We start from the raw sequence: 9,799 nt of genomic DNA on the forward strand, positions 1-9,799 counted from the left end.
TAAAAACTTTAATAGTTATTCTACCTAAACCTTCCAGTCTAGGTATTTCAAACACAATTTTCTTAAATTCAGACTACCTAAATCTTTCGACCTATTCCACATGTCAACGTCCATCGAGGATATTTTGGCAAAGGAGACACATCAGCAAAATAGTGGAAGATGGCAAATATATATATTTTTTGGGGTGGAAAATAAAAACAAACAGAATATTATTAAATGCAAAATTTATTTGGAGGTTTTATTGGGATCCCATGTTTTGAGGCGAATTTGGTTTTGTTTTGTTTGTTTATGCCCACTTTGCAGGCCCCCGACAATATCCTCATTGATTTCCCTTTCGTTGTCTTATTTATTGTTTGTATTGAAGATAAGGATTTTGGATTATAAAACAAATTCACTATTTTCCTTTTTCTAAATTCATTGATTATATCTTTTAATTTAATTACCCACTGACCTAATCCCTTTTTTAATATTGTTACTCTATATTAATTATTTTATAAAAGATATGTAAACGAAAAGAAGAGAACTAAACTTCTAATCTCGAACTCAACCATAAAAATTGCATAATAGTTTAATTATGTTCATCTTTGCGTTAATACATCTATTTATATCAATGTTGGAGGTAAGATTTTCACTTCTATAGTTTATTTATTTAGATTGCAGTTGAAAATCATTCTATAAAGTTTAGGTCCAGTTGATTAAAGATTTAGCCTCTATTTGTTAACTATTTGAATTTTTATTTTTTGTTTTTGAAAATTAAGTCAATAAATATTACTTTTGTCTATTGGTTTTTATATTTTTGTAGTATATATTTTAGGAGTGTTTTTAACCTCATAGCCAAATTTTTGAGAATTGAAAAAAACTAGGCCCCGATTTGATAACCATTTGATTTTTTGTTTTCTGTTTTTGAAAATTGAACCTAGAAACATCACTTCCATCTATTGTTTTCTATGTTTTGTTGTTTACACCTTAGAAATGTTTTCAAAATCAAAATCAAATTTGGAAAACTATGGTCCCCTTCAGTAACCATTTCGATTTTTTCTTTTGAAAATTAAGCATATTTCCTCCAAATATCTTACAATCATTTACATTTTTCTTTTAAGTACAATAGTTGAATTCTTAGTCAAATTCCAAAAACAAAAACAAGTTTTTAAAAGCTATTTTTTTAGTTTTCAAAATTTGGCTTGGTGTTTTAAACCATTATTAAAAAGTAGATAACAAATAAAGAAATTTGGAAGTAGAAATAGTGTTAATAGGCTTAATTTTCAAAAACCCAAAATAAAAAAAAGAAATGGTTATCCAACGAAACTTAAAAAAAGTAGTTTTCAAAAACTCTTTTTTTTAGAGATTGACTAAGAAGAGTAAGACATTGTGAGAAACAAACGCAATTAAAAAAAAAAAAAACAAAGGTCCTCGTTTGGTAATTATTTAGTTTTTGGTTTTCGATTTTTTAAAAATTAAGCCAATAAGTACCCATTTCAGTTCTAAATTTCTTGCCTTGTGATCTACATTTTACTTATATTTTCAAAACTTGGTCATATTTTGAAAATTAAAAATAAAAGATAATTTTTGAAAACTTGTTTTTGGTTTTGAAATTTGGCTAAGGATTCAATTCTTGTACTTAAGAAAAATGCAAATCATTATAAAAAAAAATTGAGATGACTTAGTTTTCGAAAAGCAAAAACAAAAAACTAAGGTCTTGTTTGGTAACCATTTTGTTTTTGAAAATTAAGTTTACGGACACTACTTCCACCTCCAAATTCATTCATTTGTTATATACTAATCACCAATGGTTTAAAAAACCAAGCCAATAAACTTAATTTTTAACAACAAAAACAAAAAACAAAATGATTATCAAATGAGACCATCATTACCAAACGGGCCTCAGTTTTTAATTTTTAGTTTTAAAATTTATATTTGTTTTTTTCTCAAATTCTCAATTATTGTTTTTACTTATATTATATTTCTAGTTAAATTCTAAAAGCAAAAATAAAGGAACACAATGTGTGGATTTAGGAGAAAACATGCATACATTTCCAAATCAGAAACAAAAATCAAAATCAGTACTTAATGAGATTTTTTTCCTCAAAATTTAATTTGATTTTAAAATTGTTAATAAACAAAACATCCAAACATATGAGTAACTTAATTTTTTAAATACCAAATAGTTATCTAGCTTGAAAATAATTTTAAAAAATGAGATGAAACTATTGTTATCAAAATGATTTCAACTTTAGCAATTTTTTTCATATATAAAAAAATCCTCAAGATTAGCTGGATTATTTATTTATGAAATAAAAAAAGAATAATTATAATGAAAGGTTATAGGTCAAAATATAAGAGAATGAGAATGACATTCTTCGTTCTTATAAAATCAAATAACGAAGGAGAATAATTCTTAAATTTAGCGTGACTCCTAAATTGACGATAATAATTTCTATTATTTTTTAATAATAGTGGAACAAGACAAAAACGAATACTTTTAAGAATTTGATACTTTCCATTTGGCAAAATATATATATTAAAATTAATTTTAAATTTTATTTCATAATTATTTTAAATTAATGATAGACATTAACACTAAAGACATGAGTTTTTAGTAAAAAATTTAAGGTGAAAAATAAAAATATTAAAATCGAGAGACCAAATTGAAACAAAATTCAAATATCGGAGATAAAATTATTATCTAAAACTTTATGAACTAAATTAAAATCAATCTCAGAAGTCAAGAACTACATGTATAATATTTTGAAATATAAAAATTAATTAAACCCACAATTTTAATAAAAACCACCTTACAAAGTTGCAAACAGTTTCAGCCCAATTTACATAAGTATAAACTGCCCTCTTGTACTTTTGCTTTTAATATGAAACATGAACATTTGCTTTTAATATGAAACATGAACATTTGCTTGTAGAATGAATCTTTGTGATAAAATCTTCAAATTCGCAATAAAAAGATTTATTACGTTACAATCGATGAAAGAGGTATTTATCTTTATTTATAAGGTTTAAATCTTATTTTGATTCTTGAACTATGAACTTTGTTCTATTATGATCCTTAAACTTTTAAAAACATTCGTTTTTTTCCTTAAATTTTTAAAACCATTCATTTTAGCCCTTAATCTTTTTAAAAAATGTTTATTTTGGTTCTTATCGTTGAGATTTTGTTAACTTTAACATAACTGTGAGGTGGTTTGTAGTTTTTATTTACTTTCTCGTTGTCACTCTACTTCTTCTTTGTAAATCGTCACCCCCTTTTTTTTTTCTCTAGCCATGGGCGCTACCACTGAAGTCACTACTTGTTCCATCAAGATCGTCAAGCAATTCATCACCGTCCTCCGTCATGGCTACAACTCCTCCAATGGTATTAATTTTATTTTTCATAAATGGGTTTTGGATTTTTGTTTTCTGATCCACCCCATTTTGCTTTAAAATGTAGGTAAATGGTCGCCATCAATTTTAGGGGCATTACAAAAAGCTTGTGAGAAATAGGGTTTTCTTTATTCATCAATTTTTATTATTTCCTTATAACAGAAAGATGGATTAATTGATTGATTTTTTTCCCCTTTTTTAGTGGGGTTTTGATGACAACAAAACGACAATGGAAATGGTCTGACGAGGATAAAGCTACTGCGGAACAAGCTAGAGGCGATGGTGAATTACGTGAGATATAACATTGCTATGCTCCTTTAGTCTGGTTAGGAAGCCACTACTAGTATTAACACTTGTTCGCTTTCTTCGTTAAAATTGATTTAATTGATGTCCTTTTCGACATTATTTTTCTCCATTTCTAAAAAATTTTAATCAGAAAGATGAAGTAATGAATCTTGTTTCTAGTTGAACATGTGATAAGATAACAAAATGTTTTAACCACACAATGCTTATCAGTAGAAGAGACCTCAAGATGCAACAATTTTTAACCTAATATTGACCAAGCCATTTAGATGTAAATCATCTAAAAATAAAAGCGGCCTCACAGTTATGTTAGAGTTAACAAAATCTTAACAATAGGGATAAAAACAAGCACTCTTTTAAAGTTTAAGAACCAAAATGAATGTTTTTAAAAGTTTAAGGACCAAAATAGAACAAAGCTCATAGTTCAGGGACCAAAATAGGATTTAAACCTATTTATTATTATTTTTCTTGATAATGCGTGGATGAGATCGAACTGTTAGGGTTGATGACCTAAATCTCGTAGGGTCCTGTAGTTTGTAAACATGTGTATGAACACACATTTGTGATGTAATAATATGAGATATTTTCTTCAATGTTGCCTATGACGTATGAGATATTTTAGTTGCATTAACCACAAACCAATAAACTAAGATCCATGGTTATCGTTGTAACTTAAGCATGTATGTAAAGACATACAAGTGGATCATGCCTTAAGTGATAACCTAAATGGTCTGTAGTATATGGATAAAGGAGGGAAATCTTATCCCGGTGACACTATGGATACGACCTGCTTTGTAGATTTTACAAGTGTTGTAAAGTACTACAGATGGTCTGATCCTGATCATTCATGTGGAGACATGTGAGCGGGGGTGTCCTATACAAAAGAATTTGTATAAAACCGGACCACGAAATGTTTAGTCTCGTTATATAACGCCGTTCATGACAGAGATTTTCATTTCACTAGGATGACCATAGCTAACATGACCTTAATCTTGAGTGAGTTGGGAACTCCTGCCTATGAGGGCGGTCCTTTGATTTGCATGGGTGCAAGTGGCCAGATTGCCGACTTAAACCTACCACTTTGGGATTCGTCTAATTGGGGAGCTGGGAACTTAGCTACACAAGATGGAATTCACTCTTTCCCCGTGTTGGGGTTGATGCCCTAAAGTCTCGTATCTTGTAGTTTGTAAACAGTTTGTACGAATGCTTGTGATGTATAATATATGATATTTACTTCACATCTTGATTTTGCTCAGTTATATGTTTTATTTGCTTTACTATAAATCAATAAACCTAAATTCCCTGATTATCTGGATTTAACTTAAGCATGTATGTAGTGACATACAAGTGGATCATGTCTTAAGTGATAACCTGGTATGTAGTATATGGATATAGGAGGGAAACCTTATCCTGGTAACGCTACGAATACGACCTGCTTTGTGGAATGGTTACAAGTGTTGTGACTTGTCACATATGGTCTGATCCAGATCATTCGTGTAGGGGACATGCAAGTGGGGGCGTCGTATTCAAAGAGTTTGTATAAGACCTGACCACGAAGTGTTAACGTCTCGTTATATAACACCGTTCATGACAGAGACTTCACTTCACTAGAATGACCATAGGTAACATGACCTTAATCCTGAGTGAGTTGGGAACCTTTGCCATTGAGGGTGGTCCTTTGATTTGCATGGGTGCGAGTGGCCAGGTCGCCGACTCAAACCTACCACTTTGGAGATTCGCCTGATTTGGGAGCTGGGAACTCAGCTACACAAGATGAAATTCACTCCTTCCCCGAAGCAGGGGCAAGTAGATAGATAGCTCCTTTAAGGGTTGAATCCAGGGCTTGAACGATGTGGCACCACACACCTTCCTTAGCTCGAGAGGTGTTCACACATAGTTGGACTATGTTGTATTGTTCATTAGAGAAATTAGTGGTACTTAAGGAGTGAGATGTAACTACAGGGGCAAAATGGTAAATTGATCTAGCTGTACTTACGAGCATTTGTGAAGGGTCATCGTACTCATGATTGGTTATATCCAATGGACACAGAAATATATCTGTGGTAAGAAGAATTCAGCTACTAGTCTTTAGTGGAATGCCTGACAGTTAATGGATAGTGGATCTCGTGGCTAAAGAGTTTAGTCAGCTATTCATGTACTGTTGGAGCTTCAAGCCATAGGTCCATAAGGTCCCTTTGGTAGCTTGGATAAAGTTGAGAATCAGATTTTGGGTCAGTTTGAAATGTTCAAATTGACAAGAGGGAGTTCGATTATATATGATATAATTGAACTGGTTAATTATATATGATATAATTGACTAGATACATTATTTTGGAGAAAATTAGATATAAATATGATTTATATCAAGTAGAGGAGAAATTACTATAGTAGATATATGATATCAAACTATAGGTTAAGAATATAATATGATTTGCATATTAACTATGAACTCCTAGGTAACTTGACCTTAATCCTAAGCTAACTATGAAGTCCTGTTTATTCGGGATTATCCTTAGATTTGCGTAGGTGAGGTTTGGCTTAACAGCGTCGACTCAATAAACCTCCATTTCAGGGCTAAGACTGGGTAGACAGTTGGGGACATAGAGTGCAAGATGAAATTCTCTCCTACCCGATTTCAGAGATAGTAGAGAGGTTGTTCCCTTAAATGTTGACTCCGGGTCTTGAATAAGGGGCCCTACCCTCTCATTGACCTGAGAGGGACTCGGTTTGTTGATCAGATCACAAACCAATTGTTCATTAGAGAATTAGTGGGACTTAAGGAACAAGAGGTAATCTCGGAGGTAAAACAGCCATTTGACCCAGCCGTTATTACGAACAACTTGTGAAGGGTTAACTTGTTGGGGTTGATGCCCTAAAGTCTCGTATCCTGTAGTTTGTACGAACGGTTTTGTTGTTAATATATGATATTTACTTCACATCTTATGTTATTGCTCAGTTACTTGTTTTATTTGCTTTACCACAAACCAATAAACATAAAATCCCTGGTTATCTATATGTGACTCAAGCATGTATGTGGTGATATACAAGTGGATCATGTCTTGAGTGATAACCAAAATGGTCTGTAGTATATGGATAAAGGAGAGAAACCTTATCCTGGTAACGCTACAGACCCGCTTTGTGGAATGATCACAAGTGTTGTGACTTGTCACAGATGGTCTGATCCTGATCATTCGTGTTGGGGACATGCGAGCGGAGGCATCCTATGAGTTTGTATAAGACCTGACCACGAAGTGTTAACGTCTCGTTATATAACACCGTTCATGACAGAGACTTCAGTTCACTAGGATGACCATAGGTAACATGACCTCAATCCTGAGTGAGTTGGGAACTTCTGCTATTGAGGGCGGTCCTTTGATTTGTATAGGTGCGAGTGGCCAGGTCGCCAATTCAAACCTACCATTTTCCGGATTCGTCTGATTTGGGAGCTGGGAACTCAGCTGCACAAGATGGATTTCACTTCTTCCCCGAGGTAGGAGTAAGTAGATAAATGACTCCTTTAAGGGCTGATTCCGGGGCTTGAACGATGTGGCGCCACACACCTTTTCCTGGGCCGAGAGGTGTTCACACATAGTTGGACTATGTTGTATTGTTCATTAGAGGAATCAGTGGTACTTAAGGAGTGAAATGTAACTACAGGGACAAAATGGTAAATTGGCCCAGCTGTACTTACGAGCATCTGTGAAAGGTCATCGTATTCATGACTGGTTATATCCAATAGACACAGAAATATATATGTGATCAGTAGATTTCAGCTGTTGATCTTTAGTGGAATGCCTGACAGTAACGGATGGTGGATCTCGTGGCTAATGAGTTTAGTCAGCTATTCACGTACCGTTGGAGTTTCGAGCCACAGGTCCATTAGGTCCCCTGGGTAGCTTGGATAAAGTCGAGAACAAATATTTGGGTTAATATGAAATGTTCCAATTGACAAGAGGAAGTTCAATTAAATATGATATAATTGGACTGGTTAATTATATATGATATAATTGGCAAATGTATGAGATACATTACTATGGAGGAAATTAGATATAAATATGATTTATATCAAGTAGAGAAGAAAATACTATAGTAGATATGTGATCACATCGTGCAGAAGATGTTCTACACGATTTACATTTTCGGGATGATTAGCCTCGTTATCAAGTCGGTATTCAAAGTTTGTTTGAAGTTTTGAGTGGTTTGTCGAAGTTCTGGGCAAAGGTTGTGGCTTTTCGAAGAAGGAGGCGATCTAGGGTTGATCACATCGTGCAGAAGATGTTCTACGCGATCGTCATTGATCGCATCGTAAAGATGAAGGAGTATGCGATCGTGGTTGAACGCATCGGTTAAACTATGGGGTATGGTATTAAGAGTTGATCGTATTATTTTGACGATCGGGTACGTAATCGCTGAGTATCGCGTCGTGTAGATGATGAGATGCTCGTGGATCACTTAACACGCGGGCGCGCTAAACGATCGTTTAGGTCTGCAAGCTTCATCGCTTAGTAACTTACTAAATGATCGCTTAGCATCGCAAGATAAATCGTTTACCTGGTTGCATGCATCGTGTAGATGATGAGATACTGGTGTATCGTTTAAAGTGTGTGCGCTAGACGATTGTTTAGGTCAGCAAGCTTCATCGTTTAGTAACTGACTAAACGATCGCTTAGTAACTCATGGTAAATCGTTTACCTGTCGTCGCACTACACGATCGCATAGATGATCTGGCTTCGCAATGTCATCCTTCGTCTAGCGATCGTTTACTTATGCTTCTATCGTCTAGTGCGCGCTGAACGATCGTATACTACTAAAGTTTGCTACACGATGAAGACCTCTTGGCAGGGCCTATGAACCGGTTTGCTCGATGAAAAATGTAATAGATAGGATTTTTTCATTCCGGTTTTTATAAAGGCTCATCCCGGTCCATTAATCCTTTATTTATTACATGCGATATATGTTTTTATGTGTCATATGGTATGCACATATTAGAAATCCCACCTTAGGTTTATGCAATGGTCATGCATCATCTCTTTGTTGTAATTGTTATAATTTAGAGAAGCATGATTTAATTATGTAAGAGCATGCTCATGCATCATATAATATAAGAGTATATTTTATGCATGTATAAAAGGCATCGACATGCATCATTTTTATATTATAAATGTTATAGTATAAGGGGTGAATGATAACATGTTGCTTGGTTGTATATGCGTTATATAAAAGTTATATATAGTAATGACCGGACATTGCATAAAGCATGACACATAGGTTATATTTATAAATGTTATAACGCCTCGTTGTGCACAATGGTTTTAATTGTTTCTTTTTAAAAGTTAAGAGAAATTAGAATGAAAAGAAATAAGAAAGACATGCATGCTCACTTAGGTTTAATTCATGTTTTTAAAGTGTTTAAAACTTGGATCAACATAGACATAAGATCACGGTTCTAATACGATTAGCAACCCTAAGGCTTTAATCTTTTAATCAGTTTAATAGGATTAAATTGGCTAATATAAGGTTAAAGTGTAGCAAATCTATCTATAAGGGACCTTTTGTCTAAGGCGGGTTCTGTCTAGGCTGGGGTATTTTGGTTGATGGAAACGTAACACCCCTACCTGGGAACTTACCTGGAAAGCTTAATTAGATAGATTTGATGCATGCATGTAAGTTAAGGATAGTCCATTAAAGTGTTTAAATGTGACTACTTGAACTTGTTCATATTTCATAGACAAACGTTGTTTATGAGCAGAGTTCAAAAAAATGACTTAGACTAAAATCAGTAGCTGGATTGTCTAGGTTAATGAATCCCTAGGTAAAACATTCATTGGTAGTACTTGGGGCATGAGATGCCTCACTTAAACCTTTCATTTTCTCCTAAATAGTCCACACCGTGAGATCTATCATCGACCTCGTGGCACCTTTGGTGTGTCCCCCTAGTTAAAACATTCATTGGGAGGTACTTGGGAAGTGAGACAGTATATCCCTCGGTCTCCCTCATTAGGTTGAATAAAGTTCTGCGCATGCCTCGAGGCACCCTGGGAGTGTCCCTCTAAAAGGATGGCAGTTTTGCGCGTTTCTTTATTTGATCTCCTATAAGATGAATAAAGTAACTTAGTCTCTTATC

Source organism: Benincasa hispida, chromosome 6 (assembly GCF_009727055.1).
Source record: "Benincasa hispida cultivar B227 chromosome 6, ASM972705v1, whole genome shotgun sequence".
NCBI lineage: Eukaryota > Viridiplantae > Streptophyta > Magnoliopsida > Cucurbitales > Cucurbitaceae > Benincasa > Benincasa hispida.